The 20,148-nt window shown below is 38.2% G+C and overlaps 1 pseudogene; it reads right to left on the reverse strand.

Moving 5' to 3' along the window:
- Window positions 1-3,333: 3,333 nt before the first annotated feature.
- Window positions 3,334-3,452, reverse strand: LOC112482764 (annotated as a pseudogene).
- Window positions 3,453-20,148: the final 16,696 nt, after the last annotated feature.

The raw sequence follows: 20,148 nt of genomic DNA on the forward strand, positions 1-20,148 counted from the left end.
AGTTGAATTTGTGTGGTAGATGCTTCTTTGTCCAGGTAATTTAAAGATCGTAGCCTGCTCGTAGCCCTTCAAGTTAAAATAGACAAGGGTCAGGGGGCCAAGAGAAAAGCCTACCACAAAGGAGCCGATTGGAGAAGATGCTCCACTTGTGAGCAGGCTTGCTTGGGAAAGAGCAACAACCAGCACTCAGAGGACAGGCCATGCAGGTTCAGTGACCTTCTCCGAACTTCCCCAACTGGGGAAGTCATCCCTCTTCCCGTGTGGGGCAAGTGAGGGGGAGAAGAACCAATGACTGGCAGAAATGACATCTCTAACACTTAGGGTAAAACTCGTGGTGGAAGTTCCTGTGTCATGAGCCAAAATAGAAACAAAGAGGAAGAAAGAGAATGGCCCCTCGTACTGTCTGGAGCAGAGGATTTCGAACCCGGCCAACCATTAGAATCATTAGGAGTCACAAAAAGTGACAAATTCTTAGGTCTCACCAGAATCAGGTTCAGATGTTCCAAGGTAGCACCTGATAGTCTGTAATGTTGAAATCTGACCAGAAAGTTCTGATGAATAATCAGGTCCTGCGCAACTGAATTAAACCCTGAGCACTCCCTCCCCCTTCCTAAAGCTTTTCCGAGGGCTTCACATGGCAGAGATATATTCTGTTTGCTGAGATGAAACAGTTTAACCACCTGAGTAAAATACCCAGTACAAGAAATTAAAACCATAGAAAATGGCCAGTCACTGATTTAGATTGTCTTTAAAATTTTTGTCTTAAATTGTCCAACAAACTGTAAGTGTTTACAAATGTTCAAACCAACCATGGATGCATTATTACCCGTATTGTCCTATCCAGAAGAAAGGAACTTCAATTATTATACGATGGTCGTGTCATATAACCAGGAGAAGCACTGGCGCTGTGAGACAATGATGTACACCACTGTTAGAGCTGTGACCGCTCAGGCTTGCTGATGTCAGTGATGGCGTCCCAGAAATTGTTTTGTGTTTCATTCATTCTTCATCGTGGCACTGAGCCATGCTTTCAGATACCAGCTGTCTTTTCCACTGGGAAAGAATTCGATATTTCCATTATGATTTTCCTGTTTTGTTATTATTATTATTTTCTTTTTTTAGGAAAAGTGTTGTTTAGTTTCTGATTTAAGTTGAAATGGTAACACATTGAGATGTTTGTTTATTTCTACTGGGCTGAGAATAAGCCGTCAAGGGAGAATGTAGAATGTTGCAAAGGGCAGTGTAGTTGAGTGTTTAAGGGCCCAGATTCTTAAGCTGATGGCAGACTGCCTGGGTTCGGTCCTGTGCCATTGATCTACTGCCAGCTTGGGTCATTTGCCCAGCAAAATGCTCCACATTTCTAGATTTGGCTGATTGAATCTTCATGACATTGCTCAGCTTGTCCCCAGACCACCTCGTTTTCCGTAATTTGGTGATTAAATCTAGAAGTTTAATTTTTAAGAAAGAATACTTCATACTACTACATTCTTAAAATTCAAACATAGCATTTGTGCTTACGTTAAACTACTACTCTATTATAACATGCTTGCATCTAGTTTATGACAGGCTCAGATATACCAACTAATTTAGGGGACGGTCTTGTGACAAAAGGAAGAATTCTCCTTATAAGATGGCATTTATTTAGAAGCCTCAGTTGTCACTCAAAGTAAGATTTTCTTTCATGAAATCTCTTGACAGTTTATTTAAATGTTTGTGCTAGGTGTGGAAATAAGTCAGAAGAAACGTTTACCTGCAATAAAGACAAGGCAATTCCATAACACAGTTGAAAAAAAAAAAAGCATTTTGGAGACAGGAACAACTAGCTTTGGCCAAACTTAACTACATTTTAGATGAGCTTTGGCAAATTTTTATTGAATATAGGTTTCTCCTATACAAAAATGGAAAAAAACCTTTCTTTCTAGCGTGGTTTTTAGGAAAATAAAAATTTTAAGATAACTAAAATAGTGCATATAAAACATCTACTGCAGAGATATGCCTTCAAAACTGTTAGTTTTCTTTCTTTCTTCTGCAAATGTTTCCTCAACAACTACTTTACACCTGGCTATCTGTCAGGTGTTATGCTAGAGGTTAAAAGAAGTATTAGATAGCATAGTGCTGGCACAAAATAGATTCTCTATAAATATATTTTAAATTTGAATTGGAAACATAATTTTGCCCCAAAGGTGCTTCATCGCAATGGGGACACACACACACACACACACACACACACACACATCCCACACAATGTGAAGGCTGGAGGAGTTCTGTGGTCAGAGTCACCATTGTGAGTGAAGCTAACACGATGGGGAAGTTCTCATAAAGTGGGTGAGACTAGAAAAATGTGGGAGCAACTACATAAGCCGGGTGGATTGGTAAATTTACTCTAGAGCTGAGGAATATAGTAGGTAAAGGAGCAGAGAAATGTAAGCAAGAGCATTTATCTCATAAATAGACACATGTGCCCAATTAAAAGAAAGATTTATGGAATGGAGCAGCAGAATAGGCTGTACTTTGAGATTGTGGTAAGATTGAGGAAAACCTCAAATGCCACATTAAGCAGTTTAGATTTTTATCCTAGACCACAGGAAAAATACAAAAGCTTGAATGTATTTTGGTGAAGTAGATATGTAGAAAAATTAATTTAGAGCAAAATAGGTTGGGAGAAAACCCTAACGAACTGAGACATATCAGTTAGATGATTATTGTTAAAATTCTGTCATCAAGCAAAAGGATCTTAGATGACTTCTTGTTCATATGGGTTTATATCATGAAAGTAGTAGTATCAGATTATATAAACATGACCGAGTAAGTAATATTTGAAGCATGTGTTTGGAGTGCTCAAAATTTTTTTTTCCCTGGTGCCTAGAGCCACGGTGACTTATTGTACCAAGGATGAGCAGAACACTGGAATTCTCTGGATGTCAGGAGGACCTCCAGATCCTTTCAGTTCGATTGATGCAGGGGATCTGGAAGAGAATGGGCTTTGGTGTCAAGCAGTTAATACTGTCTCACTGGTGGGATAGGAGTAGTCATGTAGGCAAAGCTCCATCCCTGGTACATAGTAAGTGCTTCATTGATGCCAGTTAGTTAGTGGCCCTTTGTGGCCACGTGCAGTAACTGGATGAAGGGTCAGGTTTAGAGTACTTTCACAGTGGTGGCTGGATCTGTTCCTCTGATGGCCCTTTGTCCCTAATTTGTTCCCTGTGGGTCATAGCTATTTCATTAAAAAAAAAAATTTTTTTTAATTTTATTTTTTAGGCGAAGCAACCCTTGGTTGACCTCACAGATTGCAAGGACCTTGTCAGCTTACAATCCCTTATTTTTTATTTTTTATGACTACAGTACCTGGTCTTCCTAGGTGGTCTCCCATCCAAGTACTAACCAGGCCCAACCCTGCTTAGCTTCCAAGATCAGACAGGATCAGCCTTGTTCATGGTAGCATGGCCGCCATAGATGCTATTTCATTTTTAACCTGAAAAAGTGCAAAGAGGACAGACTGCACGATAGGGGTGGAACCATGAGGAAGAAAAGGCTGGTTTTCCTCTTAGGCTCCTCTCTCTGAATCCATTACCTGGTGATCCATCCCCAGTCACATTAGCTATAGCACTGCTCTTACTGTGGCTGGGGGAAAGGGCAGTATACCACATAAGGTACATCTTTGCTTCCATAAGACCTTTTACCCTTGCGTGTAATCGCTATTCCTTAACACCTCCTTGTGAGTTAAGCTCAGGCTTATTTTTCCAGCTGAGGTTGAGAGATTAAGTGTCTTTATCATTATCAGCTGGGGATATAGGACAATTTGATCCACTAATCTGTAAACTCAGACATTTCCCAGGAACAGAACATTTTGATGTAAATTGATATTATGAAATAAAAATTTCAGCACCAAATATGGCAGTTTTCACTGTTACCTTCTTGTTGAAATTTAAATTTACTATAATTGGATAGACTATTTTTAGTCAATGAGGAGCAAAATTTTTCAAGATTTTAGATATGCATGTAGAAACCACATATTGCTGACTACAGCAAGAGTGTGGCTTTGTAAATGTGCTTCTGGTCACCAATATTGTAGAGATAATTTAATGAGAATAAAGGTCAGACAGACGTATCATGACGCTTCTGATAAATTTTTATGGTCTTCAGTGACTGAATGCGTGAGTAATGAGTGTTTGTGTTTTTACAGGTTTTACCCAGAAATAATACATCTCTATTTTTCCCCAAACATCCCAGAAATGACCTTAGTTAAAGAAAGTAAAACTGAAGAAGGCTAGAGATACAGGCGCTGCTTCTCTCTGAACGCTGACAGAATTTAATGCTGGCTTTGCACACAAGGTGGCAGACGTGCTCTTGTTAAGATTTGATGATCTAATTCGGAGAGCGACTTTGTCCAGACTGGGACGATATGCTCTCTTAATTGAATAGTCAACCACCGCACCACCCCCTGCCCCCCGCCACCACCACCACCACACACACACACACACACACACACACACACACACACACACACACACAGGCCACACAGGATGTTCCCATGGAAAAAGACATCTATTTTGCAATCCACGGGAACATGTTTTTATGTAATTGATGGCTTAGTCAGGGATGCTTTTTTGAGGCCTTTCAATTCATTTCAGTAATGGAGTGAAGTCAGTAGGAACTCAATCTATCATTCATCGATGGTATTAGGAGAAAAATGAAATCTGATTTAAAATTTGGACATCATGTTTTGTACTAAAAGTTTTTTGGCTAAGAATCTTGGGTCCTAGAAGAGGCTAACAGAACAAACTATGGGATATAATTTTCTCTTATGACAGCAGAGAAATACTTCATTGCACATCACAGAACTTTAGGTTCAGGTTGGTCCACAGTAATCATCTCATGACTAGAATCAGTTGGAGAGGGAATCAACCTTGGCTGTGGTTGTAACTCACCTGGGTGTTTTTTAAAATTACAGATGCCAGGACACTAGAGATGCTGGAGTTGGGGAACGGGCCAGAGTGTCTTCCATTTAAAAATCTGCACAAGTGATTCTGGAGTGAAAACTCCACCCTTGGAGTAACATTTGTATTTCTTAAGCATAAAGTAAACATATTCTCAGGATCACCTTACCAGGGTTAACAGCCCACAACTATGGTTTCAGGAGCACAGAAAGGACTCTGGGGCCCCAAATCCATTCTCCCCTTCAGCCTAGGAGGGAGTTTGAGAGTTTTTTCTCTGATTCCTCCTTTGTATCTCCTAGGTTAAAGTGCAACGAATATGGGGTGTCATTCATTAACGGCCTTTAGCTTTGTAGTTCTGAGTTGTTTACAATCAATAAAGCAGAGGGCATAAAATACTAGGTAGATCAGAGATGAAAAAGGTTTAGGATTTTGGCATCCTTTTGGGAAGGGCAGGCCTGACTATGGGAATGCATAGAAATTCACTGGTCACCAATTAGCAGATTTCAAGCTTCACCTAAACTTTGTATGTTTTCCAATGTTGTGGTGTGCTGCCCAGGCTCACTGCTTAGTTGGTGGGGAGTGGGGATATAGAGAGGGGGCTGGTTCTGTGCAATGGTATGATTCTTCTCTGGAAAGGATCAGAGAAAGAGAATCTGGTGGTATCAAAGGCAATTTCTAATCTATGAGTTGGCGATGGAGGTGAGGTCAGGTTTCCTGGCCATGAGTGCAGGGCTTCTCTTTGTGGAGGTCTTAGGGATAGAGTTACTGCTAAGGTTTTGTCTCTAAGACATTGCAATTGTCGCTTAAGAAGTAAAAAATTTGTCCATCTGTCAAATGCATAAGAGCACAATCTACTTGATCATTATTTTTCCTCTAGGTTGATCAATTATTTCAGTGTTTTATAAACACATCCTGAATAACTAGTCAATTTGAGTCAGTTGTATCTAAAACTAGCCAGTTATGTGAAAATAAACAGTCGAACCTTTCATTTGGCATGCACATAGCATTAATGTAAAGTACTAAAACATTCTGTTTGATTATAGCTTTTGCTTTTAGCATTGAAATGGCGTGGTTGCCAGTCTAGGCTTTAAAATACCTAGAAAGATGACCCTGTATTGTTCACTTTAACATGGTTAATTTTATGTTATGTGAATTTCACCTCAATAAAAAACACGCATAGTTCACAAAATAACTAAAAAGAGCAACATTTCCCACTTGGGGGAAAACTTGCTATCAATCAATTCTAAAATAGCCATCTACTCTATTTGTTTTCATTGTAAATCACTAGAGTCTTTCTCTGTTATGGTCTTTATTACACTCCAGGAAAGCAAACATAGACCAAGATATAATATGAACTATGTGCTAGTGACATTTGGTATTCTCTGGTTGCCCGTGTGGTTAATCGATTTCAGAAATACATGCTTTGGAAACTGATTTGCTTAGCCTTCCAGTATTTATAGTGATCTTGCTCCAGTTCCTAATTCATGGCAAATTTCAGCCACAATAAAAAGAATCAGGATCTATCAGAGAAACCTTCAGCCAAGGAAGCTAAATAAGCTCTTAGAGCAAGCAGCCCAAGCCTCTAAGTTTTGCATGTGGCATACAGGCAGTGGTCAGGGTTGGATAGGTGAGCCCTAGGGCCTCTGGTACCATAGATTCCAAAGTTCCGTGAAACCAGAAAGAAACATTTCCTAAACTCAATTTTATTTTACAACCGACATTTTTGGAGATTGCAATTCTTTCTCAGGGGAAAAAAATCTCATAAATGTTCCTTTAGAATTTAGTTAACTATTTATAACTTAGCTCAGAGATGCAACTGTTGGCAACTATAAATATTTCTGACATTATGCCTTAATGCTTCACCTCTTCAAAGTCACAGGCAACATTGTCCTGTGCTTACCATTCTCTTTGGGCAGAGCAGGTCACAAAGCTCAGATTGCACCAGAGTGCAGTGGGATGGTTTGCAAAGCTGGCTTCTGACTATCATGCCGAACCCTAAACTTAAGTTAAAAATTCAAAATAATCGGAAGCTCAATGGTTATAGATAAGATGAACCAGAGATCTGAAAGATCCTTCTCTTAAAAAAAATGAAAGCGATTTACTTTCTTCATGGAGGAAACAAATTTCTCTCCTATTTTTGATTTTCCGTGACTATTCAGTTATAAATAAATTAGCTAATGTGGACATTTTCTATTTTCTCACAATTGATTGAATAAAAAGAGTTTTGCTTGGCTTTAGGCCTTCCCAGTCAGGCTCCTTTGCTTAATGAAAGGTGCTTGCAATGATTAACTGACTGAAATACCACGTTTGACAGAAAAGGTTGAGATATTTGCATAGTGCCTCTATGGCTTTGCCTGATAAATGTGAACTGCTTTATCTGGTTTTCCAATAAAAAATTTGCCCACATTGTAATGAAAATGATAATGGAGTGTCCTGAATGCTATGCAAATGCCCTGCTCATCATGAATTATCCGGGTAATTGCAACAGTTCTTTGCATTGTGTGAACTGCAGTGATCAGGCCAACAGGTGCTTTGTAAAATGGAAATTTGTTAATATAATTATACTGGGAAGTATGGAAAGTTGATGATAAATAATGAAAATCTCTCTCCCTTAAATACCCATAAATCATAAAGTACATTATGGCCTGAGAATTAATTTGAGCTTAGCTTTGAAGTGAATGAGAAAGTTTCCTATGTTTTGCATTATTTTGTTAATTTCACCTAGTTGCAGGTTGATGCTATATATGCCAAAATTGTCCTGCAGATGTGTTATGTTTAGCTTTCTTGTTATTGTTCCAGAAAGTTTCCATTTATAATCATCTTGCTTTTCTTATAGCACAATAAAAAATGCAATTATGTCTTATGAATATTTTTTCATCAAGAGCGGAAAAGTAAAATCCGAACTTAGAAGGCCACAGCTTTTCTAGAAAAAATGAAGAACATTGTGTGTGTGTGTGTGTGTGTGTGTGTGTACCTGAAGAGTAGTCTATATGCAAAGGGTATCTTTGTTAAAAGGGTAAACTTAAACCACCATCATGTAAAAAAACTTGCCTGTTTTTTCTTAAGGTTTTCTGCCTTGCCCCTGTCAGTCACTTTGGTTTGAGAACACTATTTTAAACAGGAATGGGGTTTTTCTCTTGACATTTGGTCCTTTTTTCTCCTTCATGCTTTCTTCTATTTGTTTGTCTCTTTAGTAAAAAGTAATCATTCAAAAACAACGTCTTGATTTATTATTGTTTTTCTTCCTTTGCCTAGGCCATATGTAGTTGTCTAAAGTCTGGAAACACTACTTTAGAGTAGTGGGTCTCGGTCGTGGCTGAATATTGGTGTCCCCTGGGAAGCTTGAAGAAAACAACAGCAACAACAAAACACATCATATATGGGTCTCATCGCTACAGATTTTAGTTTAATTAATATTTAAAAAGCTCACCAGGAGGTTGTGTGAACGAAGTTGAGAGCCACTACCTTTGGCCATGCTTGTTTCATTCTGTTAATGCTGTTTAACTTCTCTCTCTGCAATAACTTATTATTTAAAAATTTTTCTGTTTGGTGAAGATAATCTGTGATTTTTTTTCATAGTTATAGGACAAATAGAACCATTATTTTTGTTTCATGATACACATAAATAGAAGTTTGGCTGACCTATTATGCTTCTGTCAGATACAAACACTTCCTCCTCTTGGAAGTGGTTCTTTGATAATTAAAAAAATCATTCCTGGTATTTCATGGAATTATGTCATAATTAGAACCTAATTCCTAGCAAAGTGTTGCTGAAGACTTGAGGGAATTTAGAAGGGTAAAGAGCACTTCTCTAATTAGAGAGAAATGTGGCTCACTTAGCAGTTTGTGAGAAATATTATGGGGTAAGAGGGTGAGAGGTGAGACTTGTATTTGACCCAAACCTTGGATCACTATTTCAGTTTAATTATTCAAAGTCCCCAAAGGGAATATGTATTAACAGAATATAATGGAGGAGCCAAGGAGCATTCATTATTACACTCTGGCCCTAAAACCTACTGTAGAACTTCAATGGTCTATATTGAGCCATATGGAAAACTTAATTTTTTTTCCATCTTAAGGGCAGTTCTGAGGTCTAGAACTAAAACAGGTTCTACTCGTGGGCTTCTTTATTAGTTGCCCATTGGAATGATCTGAAATTAAAGAACAATACTGTTGCTTGGGTGTTTTCCCTTGCCACCAGAGATATTGACTAAATTGGTATAATATGCAGCTTTGCAACAGAATTTAAAAAGCCCAATGAGGTGGATTTTAATATGTAATAAAGGATGAAATGACTAGTATATTCTGTTTCTTTCCCATTAAGTGCACTTTGAGTTTCAGATCTCCGTGTTTCAATGGCAAGGGCCAGAGCAGTAGCAGTGAACAAAAGAACAAGGAGTTCTAGAAGCCCTCAGGAAGGAGTCATCTCAGACTTACTTTTCCTCACCAGTTGGGACGAGGAAAGTCTTAAAAAGGAACAGAGACGAAGAGATTATTTTCCCGAGGATAGAGTAGACCCTGTTCCCCTCTTTCTCTCTAGCTTCAAGGAATCAAGGGAATGCAAAGAAAAAACATGCATTTATGCACGTGATCTTTAATTCCCTTGAAAATGTGCATTCAAGGACAGAGGTCAATATGGAAGCAAACTTTTCATCTTTAAGAGTAGAATGAGATGCAAAGGTCAGGAAAAGATCCGTCTCGATCCCACTTTCGGGAGCCTACTTGCTCAGTTCCTGCCTTCACTCCTGTGGCTGTGAGATGAGTGGTTCCATTTCTCACGGCTTTTATGAACATCTCTGAAGTTGTCCCAGATGCCTTTCTGAGAGTACTGCCAGCACCACGCTGTACATTACCTGAAAAGTCATTTGCTTTTTATTTTTGACTTGGATTTTGTTGAAATATATTTTATTTGATCCTTGTCCAGATTATAAACCATGGAGTCATATTGCCTGGGTTTAGTATCCTAGGGTCACTAATTACTACCTAGGTTGACCTTAGTAAAATGCTTACTCTTTCTGAACCTCGGTTTCATCATCTTTAAAGTAATGGGACCTACTCCGTAAGGTTATGGTGAATAAATAATAAATAAAAATATAAACACAGTAATTGAATCAATTTTAAAAATAAAATAATCTACATCCTAGCACTCAGAACAGTCTCAGCATATAGTGAGAGCTTAGTGCTAAATGTTTCTTCTCATTCCTTCTGTACCCTTCCAACCCAGCTCACCAGATAGTGTTTTACTATTTGCCCCAGAGCAAAGCTCAGGGAAAGATAACAATAATAGTAATAATAGTATCTAACATTTATTGAGCAATTATTATGTGCTAGGCACTTTTCAGGCATTATTTAACTCAATTCTCACATTAACATTCTGTGACGGTTAGTGTCATTGTATATCTATCTTATTTTCTAGGGGAGAAACCTGAGCTAAGAGAGATTAAATAATCTGCCAAAACAAAATGTGAATAAATTATGGATATAGAACCCAGGCTCATCTATTGCTATAACATAATAAACCTGAGCAATGAAAATTGAACAATAAGAATTTCCTTTGTAAGTCAATTCTTTGTTTCATCAGAGAAATTAGATCTCTTTTCTTCTTGTTGCCATAGAAAGATTACAGTCCCTAAATATCTGTAAAAAAGCAAATTTTCTCCATTTTTTTCTTGGTTGACTCATTCTCTGTCAGTGGTGTTTCTTCTACAGCAGCTGCTTTCCTCTGGAATTGCTCCTTTAGCACTCCCAAACATAAAAAAATTGGGATTAAGGTGATTTCAACTTCCACATGTGTTTATGGTTCCAAAGTCCCAGCAATACAGAACACATAACACTGTAGCAACAAATATTCCTCCTTTAGCAACTCGTAATTGGAGCAGCAGTTACTCATATGGCAACATGTCTTTTGGCAAAGTATTAGTTGGAACTTAACATATATTGTATTCTAGATCTACATTGTTGATTAGGACCATAGACTAAGACAGAGATTTTATCTGGGAGAACTTGGCTGATGAATGAACAGAGGAGGGCAAAAGACAAAGATTTCTTGGCTCCAGCTTCGCCAGGGGGTAATCAATCTATGCCAGTTTCCCAGAGTGAAGGACCTGTGAACTTACAACTCAGTTGGGAGGAATCTCCCATCAGGAAGTTAATTGTGACACAATAACTCTTGTAGTCTGGAGGGAAATTACAAATTGTGTTTTCCCCACGGGTGGCATCTAAAGCTTCTGTCTTCTTACTCCTGTATATATCTCCTGCTCTAGTGGCATTGCCCATCCTCAGGTATTTCCTGAAGTCTTCTTTTTGGTGTTTATTTTGTTTGTTTAAAACTCCTAAATTTTCTTTCCATCTCCTTTTGATCTCTTACTTCCTTGGGTTCCATTGCTGAATTAGTGTATTAGTCAGCTCAGGCAGCCATAACAAGATACCACAGACTGGGTGTCCTTAACAACGGAAATTTATTTTCTTACAGTTCTGGAGGATAGAAGTCCTAGATCAAGGTGCTGGCTGATTTGGTTTCTGGTGAGTGAGGAAAAGAGAGAGACGGAGGGAGGGAAGGCAGGGGAGGGGGACGTGGGGGAGAATGGAGGAGAGGGAGAGAGGAGGTCGGAGGGAGGGAGAGAGACAGAGACACAGACAGACAGAGACACAGACAGACAGAGACAGAGACAGAGAGAGAAGACTAGCTCTCTGGTATCTCTCCTTCTTCATATAAGGACATCAGTCTTATCAGATCAGGGCTCACTTAAACTTAATTACCTCCTTAAAGGCCCAGTCTCCAAATATAGCCAAAGATGGCCTCACATATGAATTGGGGGACGGAACACAATTCAAGTCCCTAACAGTGTAGGTTCTCTCTAGGGATATAGTACACATTCTCTTTTGTAGGAGATACTCTACATTTATAACAGGCACTCCTCTAAGAATAGTTCATGATCTCTGCAGTTTTTTTGTTTGTTTGTTTGTTTGTTTGTTTCTTTTTTTGGTTTTGGTCTAGCATATGGCTAAGGATTTCTAGGCCTTGCATTGTTATTATGCCACAGTACCTCTTCATCTGGAATTACTTGGGTCTATGAGAATTTTATTATGAAGGAGAAAATCTCTTAACATAATCCTACCAATTTACTTTCTTCTACATATAAGGACATCAGTCTTATCAGATCAGGGCTCACTTAAACTTAATTACCTCCTTAAAGGCCCAGTCTCCAAATATAGCCACATGGGGGTTTAGGGCTTCAACATATGAATTGGGGGAGGGCACACAATTCAAGTCCCTAACAGTGCAGGTTCTCTCCAGGGATATAGTACACATTCTCTTTTGTAGGAGGTACTCTACATTTATAACAGGCACTCCTCTAAGAATAGTTCATGATCTCTGTAGTTTTTTTGTTTGTTTGTTTGTTTGTTTGTTTGTTTCTTTTTTTGGTTTTGGTCTAGCATATGGCTAAGGATTTCTGGGCCTTACATTGTTATTATGCCACAGTACCTCTTCATCTGGAATTACTTGGGTCTATGAGAATTTTATTATGAAGGAGAAAATCTCTTAACATAATCCTACCAATTTACTTTCTTCTATTTTCTCCATTTTAAGCACTATTCTTGCTTTTGCCTTAGGTTTCTTTTTATGTATAACTCTGCTCATTGTTCAAAACCAGATGCTTTAGGTCACCCTTGCTTTCCTCTAAGTCCAAAGTAAAGTGGAGGATTTAGTCAGATCTTCTTTGAGCCAACTCCACCTCTGCTCTCTTTAGCCTCTAGGAATAAAGTACATTTAAAGAGAGACCATGATCATGTACACTTGAACTTCAATCCCTTTGGAGGTGCTAGCTCTTGAAACTATAATCTAGGAACTTGACTAATCTATAATAATATTCCTTAGCTTTGGGGATGAAGTAAGAGATAGTGAAAGGACTATAAAGGAGCCATGAACTTTCTCCAATTAAACCTCAGAATACAACATAGAGCTTGAGCCCATCTGTCACTGGAAATTTGGGGTTCATGGGAGAGCTCAGTCAGGCTCCAGTGCTTGGGACCCTTTCACCCTTTCAGAGCTCACCCTCTCTATCTCTTCATTTGGCTGTTCATCTGTGTGCTTTATCATATCTGTTATTAGATAATAAACTGGTAAGTGTTTCACTGAGTTCTGTGAGCTGTTCTAGTAAATAATTGAATCTAAGGGAGAGGAGCTCATGCAAACCCTTGCACTGTAGCCAAGTTGGACAGAAGTTGTGAGTAACCAGAGGCCTGCTAGTTGTGATTGGCAAGGTGCCAGTCTTGTGGAACTGAGCCCTAATCTGTGAGATCTAATGCTGTCTCCCAGTAGATGGTGTCAGAGTTGAGTTAAATTGTAGGACACCCAGCTGGTGTCACAGAGAATTGCTTGATGTGGGAACCTTCCACCCCCCAAAACCTGATGTCAGAAGTGTTGTAAGTGTGGTAGTAGTGTGAGCAAAGGAGAAACACAGGAGAGAGAGCTGAGTGTTTTCATGATACACCTCCTCCCCAGGATCAGCCCTCTTTATTCCTACAACCGCTGCTCCAGAGGTTAAAACCATACTATCTCATCAGGGTCTTGTTTAGAGGCTCACATAGTTTGTCCCTTCTCTAGTGTTCTCTGTACTTTTACATGGCTCCTCAAGGCTCTCCATTCTTTCATTCTTGCACTCACTCCAGAGGATTGAATTCTGCTCTTCCCTCTCTGTCTTTCCTTTCCTGGTGAAATGTGTCTTTTTGTCTCAGGCCTTTGTTATTTAAAGGGACACACTAATTTATACCAAAGCAGTAATGCAGTGCTTTCTGGCTCTGGCTGCAAACATTAGAAACACCTGAGTAGCTTTTCCAACTTATCCACACTGAGCACCATTCCTACCAATTAAATCAAAATCTGTGGGTGTGGAGCCAGGATGCCAAAAACTCTAGAAGCCTTTCAGGCGATTCTCATATGCAGTCAGGACTGGGGACCTCTGTGGTAACAGCACAGGAGAACACACATAACACAATTGAATCTGAATTGAGGTTCCCAATGTCTTACTCCAAAGGAGGGACTTTGGGTGGGACTTTCAGTCTTTGGGAGAAACATTTATAGGTGGAGGGAATGGGTTGGGGCGAAGAAGAGGCTTACTTAATTCACACCGATCAAGGCTTGGTCAGGTGAGAGTGTGATGGGGAAGCTGGTGCTGGCTGTTGGGTCCTCTTTCTCCTCCATAATGAGATTAAGAAGAGCACAGGGGTCCAGCAACTGGCCCAAGTAAGGAACAAAATTTGCTGTGTTAAGGACACATTTTCTAGAGCCTTGTCTTGTAGCATAGACAGCAGGATTATGTTGTATATATTGCACTTTCTTGTCTTCTCTGAATATATCTATATATACGTGTCCTTGTAAAAATAGATTCTGTTTGCTTCTGACCCTTAGCCGTAGCTAGGGAGAATTTCAGAGAAGTTCGACTTCCTAAGTAACCAGTATCATCAATGAAATATGTCTCTGTTGGGGTCTGGCTGACTATTGTGAAAACCACCATCTATCAAGTGAAGACATATACATAATAATTAGTGACAAGAGAATCACCACTCATGTCTCCTGTGGGGTATTGTTCTTGCTTCTGCTATGATGTAATTATTTGTTTTGTATGCTTCTGCCCAACTTAGGTCATGGGCCCTTTTTCTAAAAGGTGTCTACTTATCTGTCATCTCTTCTACCAAGATGTAAGCTTCATGAAGGTAGAAACATATTTGTCTTGCTCCCCATCGTATCCCCAGCACTGAGCATAATGCCAGCTTATGGTAGGCACTCTTGTAGTCCACAAATGAATGATCAAGGCATCGGCTCACCCACTGGTTTTCTTGATCCTTCTACAAATCAAGAAAATCAGTTGCAGAAGTAAAATTGCCTAACCAGCCATTTTCTCTTATTCCTATTTAGATAAGATACTTACACTTGAGACATCTTTGTTTAATCTTCTACAAGCTACTTCCTTTGTCTCTAAGAAGGGTTTGCTATCACATCTTATTTTAATTGTACATCTAAGAAGTCAAACTTCAACCTCCTCTTGTTTCATTCAAAGTTTTGTGATCCTTCCATGTTTAATTCATGCTGATGTTTTGAAGACTATCAGCCAAGAGCTGAAATCTAAAGTACTGGAATAAGACATTCCTTAAAAAAAGTAACAGACTAGCATGATGTTCATACACCTGTAAAAGTAATTTCATTCCTTATTCTCTATTCAGGTTTTCCAATATTATATTCATATTTGGATGAGATGTTAAAAATAGATTTATCTCTTCCCCTTTCCTTTCCTCTTCAATTCTGTGTATTTTTTTTTCCAGTTAGAATCTCATTTTAACAGAGACCCATCCATGCATCAGAGAACTTAATGGCCTGCCCATCACTGATTGGATCTCTCACATATTCTAAGATGGTGAGTTATCATGCTATAAACCAAATCTCATGTGGAATATTCCATGCAGTGTTCAGGATGGCTGTTTTCTTATCCTCTTGATTTCCTTGCATAGATGCTTAGTTAAAGAACACATATATCACATTTTATTTCTATGTCTTGCCAATAGAATTAGAGGGGCAAACTGTATCATTGAGGTTCTCTTCAATTTACCAGTTGTTTTAATCAAGTTACACTTTTGCTAATTGTATTAGTCCCAATACATTTTCAGAGAAGAGTGCCAACAGCTTGTTAGTTATTCTCCTAAGAATTATTTGTATCACTTCTAATTAATAATAACAAGTGATTCAGTGAGGTTGATGGGGTACAAACATTTTAGAGAGATAACCTGCACTTATAAATTGAGATGCCATTTATTCGTTTGTCTTTATAAACAGCTTTATAATTCTATGAGCCTTGGGATGAAATCAGCAATTTCATTTACTATATGATGCTGTTTGTTGGGATGTTGAATACAAAAGATCAAATCTAATAGGATTCTACCTTAGGGTGGGACCCTGACAGTTTATTTGGATGAGAATTTAATATAGCTATATATCTCTCTTCTAAATGACATTTATTAAATGGCAGTTAAAGCTACCTAACTGTGATCTAGGTCAGAGCTTTTAAAATTGGCATGGAATTGGAAACTTTTAATGAGTTTGCAAATATCTCCTCTAAAATTTGCATTTAACCTATTTTCAGGATAGAAGTTATCTTGAAGAGCTAAAGTTATTCTCTCGAGTTTCCTTATAAAATTGCTCATTTCTGAGTTCTGGAAATGGATAGTGGTGATGGTTGCCCAACATCGTGAATGTACTTAATGCCATGGAATTGTGCACTTAAAAATGGTTAAAATGCTAGATTTTATCACAATAAAAATAAGGACTACAGCCACAGAAAATAATAGGGATTAACAAAACTAAAATTGGTAGACTTTTGGCAAAATCAGTTTTTTTATAAAACGGGAAAAGATATAAAGAAAGAAAGAAAATAAATCCTAGGATAAAAAAGAGGAAATATCTGTAACTACAATAGAGATTTAAAAAATAATAATAACCTTGTTTGGATTCTGGCTTGAACAAACTGCTTGTTAAAAAGTACTTTTGAAATAATTGGAAGTCACTGAAGACCTACTAGTATTGAAAACTATAAATGAATTGTTAATTGTACTGAATGTGTTATTGATGTAGTGGCTATAGGTATATTTTAAAAGGTCTCATTTTTAGTGATAAAAGCTAACACTTAAAGAGAAAATTTTTATGATGGCTGGGATTTGCTTGAAAATAATCCAGAAAAAAACGTGGTGGGAGGTACAGGGAACGATAGTGTCAGAGTGTTGATAACTGTGAAAGCTGGTGATGGGCACATGGAGTTATATTTTTCTTTTTTGCTTTTGTATTTATTTGAAACTTTCTAAAGTGAAATATAAACAAAATAAAAAACATTAGGAACAAATAAAAAAATTACATGTTTCTGGGCTTTGAAATTTCCTTCCCCCACCTTCCTGAAGAATAATAACTGAGGGAGACAGGAAGAGATTTGTTCATATTCAGAATGTTAACATTCAATTTCATGCTTAAAATAATTGTTTCTTTGGGTGAAACTCCTTGAATAAAGCTTTCAAAGTATATTTTAAGGGAAAATATATTTAGTTTTCACCAGACACTTTCATTTCTATGATAATTCTCTGGCTTTGTGCATCAACTGAGCATGGAAAAACTACTTGTATAAAAGGGACTGTTGAAAATTAGTCGGTCAACAAAGAATTCTTTTTGTGGAAAACAGAATGAGCACAACAATACTCTTGATTCCCTAAAATGTTTGAAATGCCTTAGTGGGTGGCTTTATCTTAAACATGATTAGAAAAATAAATCAACTTTAAACTCCTACACGAATCCAACGTAGAAACATGCTTAGTGCTCGCCCTCTGAGGAGGTAAGTTTCCATGGGCCCCCGTGGTGAGCTGAATAATGGCCCCTGAAGACATCCAAGTTCTAATCCCTGAAACCTGTGACCATTGCCTTATATAGCAAAAGGGATTTCGTAAACATGTTAAAAGGTTTTTGAGATGAGAGATTATCCTGAATTATCTTGGTGGACCCGAAACATCCACGAGTCTCTTTATAAGAGGAATGCAGAGGGAGATTTTATAATAGAGGAGAACGCGATGTGATAATGGAGCAGAGAGGGATTTGACACAGAAGCAGAAGATGATGTGGTGATGGAAACAGAGAGAGAGATTTGAAGATACTACTGTGCTGCCTTTGAAGTTGGAGGAAAGGGTCATGAACCAAGGAATGCAGCTCTAGAATCTGGAAAAGGAAACAGATTCTCCTGTAGAGACTTTGGAGAGAATGAAGCCCTACCTGCATTTTGAAACTGATTTTGGACTTCTGGCCTCCGGAACTGAAGAGAATAAATTGCATTGTTTTAAGCCACCAAATTTGTAGTAATGTATTCTAGCTGTTATAGGAATCTAATATATCACCCTAACTCTTCCTCTTATGAGAATGGTGGGGAAATAGGATGCAGGGCATAGCACTTGGGGTGTGTATCAGAAGCGCATGAAGGTGAATATCATGATTTGGTTGATTTTTTTTGCAGAAACAGACTACAACTGAAGGAGAGGTCTGTTATAGTAGTTTCCACCTTAACTACAGGGGCTGTTTACAGGTTCTATTTTGTTATTCTGCCTGATAATCTGTTCTCCAAACCCCTTGGTTCTGAAAGCAGGATATAGGGATTAGAGGTACTGATGAGGACTTCTTAAGGTGCTAGAAGCAACATTAGAATAGGTATCTAACATCCTCGACTGTGCCTGCCTACCTGTAAAACGGGTTAAAATTACAGACCCTGCCGACATCATAGTGTCTTTGAAGGCTCAAATGAAATGGAAAGGTCTTTTCAAATGTAAACAAAAAACCCTTCTTCCTAAAGTTATTAGATGGGGTCAGACAAAGTAGGCATCTGCCAGTGAGCCACGGTGGCCCAGAGCAGGATGTTGGAGACAAAGTGGACTGAGCAGGTTGTCCATGTGGGTGGACAATGGTGATGGCTCACCATGAAGTGTCTGAACTTGAATAAGCAAAGGAGTGTGAGAGCACAGATGTGGGAGTGGTGAAAGTAGTATTGAGAAATTGGTTACAGTGAATTGATTTGTATATTAAAGTTAATGTAACCCAAATCTCTATCAAAGTATAAATATTTCCATTATCCCAGATCGTGTCCTCATTCCCTTTCCTGGTCAAATTCTGTTTCCACCCACCAGAGACAACCAGAGTTCTGATTATTGTTTTTGAATAGGTGTGATGTTTGTTTTTATCCTGGTTGGGGATCATGGAGCTTAAAAAAATTTTAAAGTGATACTTTTTATCAATTTTGGAAAGTTTTCAACTATGATCTTTTCAAACACATCTTCGAATAGTTGTTTTGTCATATATTTTAAGCCATTAAGTTTGTGTGTACATCACTACTTTGTTCCTCTATATTGCATTGTGTATTTTAATATTCATTGTGTGATTATACTGTAATTTAATTCATTCTTCTGATGATGTAAAGAGGAATTTGCACTCAAAAGGCTAATCAGCTCTTTGTTCTGCTTCTGTAGATATGCTTGCTGCATAGGCCATACTAGAAATTAACTAAATAAAGACTCATCATCCCTTTTGCTTGTTCTGTCTAAGCAACTGCCTGTACCCCCTAGCAACTCCAGAGATTTGTAACTCTTTGGAACTGCCAGCAATCCATAGCAACTTCCGCACTTTGTAAGCAACTGAGGACGAATTAACAAATCGGCCCATGCTAAATAAACTCTATATAAGCAAAGTTGCAACTGAGTTCTGGGCCCAGATCTTCAGAATGCTAGCTCCTCTGGGACCACTGGCATATAAACCTGAGTTCTTCAACTCTCCCAGTGCTGCTTGGTTTCTTGCAGGTCTGATTTTTGCAACATTTCTGCAACAGATGGACATTTAGTTTTTTTTCTCCTTTGAATAAAGTTCTATAAATAAAATTTAAATAAAATTCTTGTTCCCTTGGGTATATACCAAAAAGTAGAATTGCTGCATTATAGAGAAGAGTTATATTTAATTTTATTGAGGCTACCAGACCATTTTTCAAAGATGTAATATTTTACATTTCTCCCAACAAAGCATGAGAATTCTCATTGCTTGACATTCTTGCCAGCATTTGATATTGCCAGTCATACTTATTTTATTCTTTTTGGTGAGTGTGTAGTCTATTTCATTGTGGTTTTAGTTTGATTCATTTGGCGACTAATGATGTTTAGCATTTTTTCATTTGGTTTTCTGTCTTTTATTTTTGTAAGACTTTTTTTTTTTATATCCAAGATACCAGTTCTTTGCCTGATATATGCTTTTGAACCTTCGCTCCCAATTGGTTGTTTGCCTGTTAATTTTCTTTATTAATATCTTTAGATAAGCAGAACTTTTAAATTTTGATAAACTCAAATTTTTCCATTATTTTTCTCATGCTTATTTCTTCCTGTGTCCTAAGAAATATTAGCCTATCTCCGAATCACAGTGATATTCCATGATTTCTGTTTCTTACCCTTGCCAGTCTGCCTGCTTTGCTCGCCCTTCCTTCCTTCCTTCCTTCCTTCCTTCCTTCCTTCCTTCCTTCCTCTTTCTTTATCCCTTTCTTCCTTTCTCTCTCTCTCCTTTTCTCTCTCTCTCTCTCTCTCTCTCTTTCTCTCTCTCTCTCTCTCTCTCTCTCTCCTCTCTCTCTCTCTCTCACTCTTTGTGTGAGATATTATA

This window comes from Pteropus alecto, unplaced genomic scaffold (genome assembly GCF_000325575.1).
Source record: "Pteropus alecto unplaced genomic scaffold, ASM32557v1 scaffold155, whole genome shotgun sequence".
Classification (NCBI taxonomy): Eukaryota; Metazoa; Chordata; class Mammalia; order Chiroptera; family Pteropodidae; genus Pteropus; species Pteropus alecto.